Genomic DNA, 1668 nt, shown 5'->3' with positions numbered 1-1668 from the left:
TCTGTTATTTTTGTTTTGTTTTGGTTTTGTTTCTTTTTATTTATTTCCCTTTTTGTTTTACTCAATTTAAAATATTTATGCATTTTCTAAAAATGTGTTTACTTCACCATAATTATCTATGCAATATTTGACACGGTCCGAACATTTTTGTTTTAAAGTTTGAAAACTTTGTTTGTTTGCCAAAAAATCAAGTTTGAATTCGAATTGTTTTCGAACTAATGCGAGATTAGCCACAGTAATCAAGGTGACGTGGCATCATTAGCGAAGGATTACTGTAGCGTAACTATCCGGGCGTCACAGTGAGTCGGGCAGCACCATCCGAGGAAACGCCGACGAGCCGGTGCTGGTCGCGGCGACGGCGGCATGGAGGACGTTGTGTTGGCTAGGGTTTACCCCTAGCATGTAGAGCGCCTCCCTCGTTGTCGCGGCGACGCGGGCGTTGGTGAACTCCTGTTGCGCGGTGGCGACGGCGGCGGCCTGCGCGGCGGCCTCGTCCCTCGCGTCTGCGGCGTGCCTCCGGCCCTTCCTTTTGGCCGACTCCCTTGCCCGCTATTTGCTACCTCTTGAGCACTGCGTTGGATTTCCCCGAAGAGAAGAGGATGATGCAACAAAGTAGCGTAAGTATTTCCCTTAGTTTTTGAGAACCAAGGTATCAATCCAGTAGGAGGCTACGCGCGAGTCCCTCATACCTACACAAAAACAATAGCTCAATGCAACCAACGCGCTTAGGGGTTGTCAATCCCTTCACGGTCACTTACGAAAGTGAGATCTGATAGAGATGATAAATAATATTTTTGGTATTTTTGGTATAGGGATGCAAAGTAAAAAAGTAAAAGCAAAGCAATAATAAAGTGATGGAGATTGATATGATTGGAAAGAGACCCGGGGTCCATAGGTTTCACTAGTGGCTTCTCCCAAGAGCATAAGTATTTTATGGTAGGTGAACAAATTACTGTTGAGCAATTGACATAATTGAGCATAGTTATGAGAATATCTAGGTATGATCATGTATATAGGCATCACGTCCGAGACAAGTAGACCGACTCCTGCCTGCATCTACTACTATTACTCCACTCATCGACCGCTATCCAGCATGCATCTAGAGTATTAAGTTAAAAACAGAGTAACGCCTTAAGCAAGATGACATGATGTAGAGGGATAGTTTCATGCAATATGATAAAAAACCCATCTTGTTATCCTCGATGGCAACAATACAATACGTGCCTTGCTGCCCCTTCTGTCACTGGGAAAGGACACCGCAAGATCGAACCCAAAGCTAAGCACTTCTCCCATGGCAAGAACAACCAATCAAGTAGGCCAAACCAAACTGATAATTCAAAGAGACTTGCAAAGATAACCAATCATACATAAAAGAATTCAGAGAAGATTCAAATATTATTCATAGATAGACTTGATCATAAACCCACAATTCATCGGTCTCAACAAACACACCGCAAAAATAAGATTACATCGAATAGATCTCCATAAGAGAGGGGGAGAACATTGTATTGAGATCCAAAAAGAGAGAAGAAGCCATCTAGCTACTAACTATGGACCCGTAGGTCTGAAGTAAACTACTCACACTTCATCGAAGGGGCTTGGATGATGATGTAGAAGCCCTCCGTGATCGATGCCCCCTCCGGCGGAGCTCCGGAACAGGCCCCAAGA

Source organism: Triticum dicoccoides, chromosome 7A (genome assembly GCF_002162155.2).
Source record: "Triticum dicoccoides isolate Atlit2015 ecotype Zavitan chromosome 7A, WEW_v2.0, whole genome shotgun sequence".
Classification (NCBI taxonomy): Eukaryota; Viridiplantae; Streptophyta; class Magnoliopsida; order Poales; family Poaceae; genus Triticum; species Triticum dicoccoides.
Note: the sequence above shows the minus strand (reverse complement) of the source record.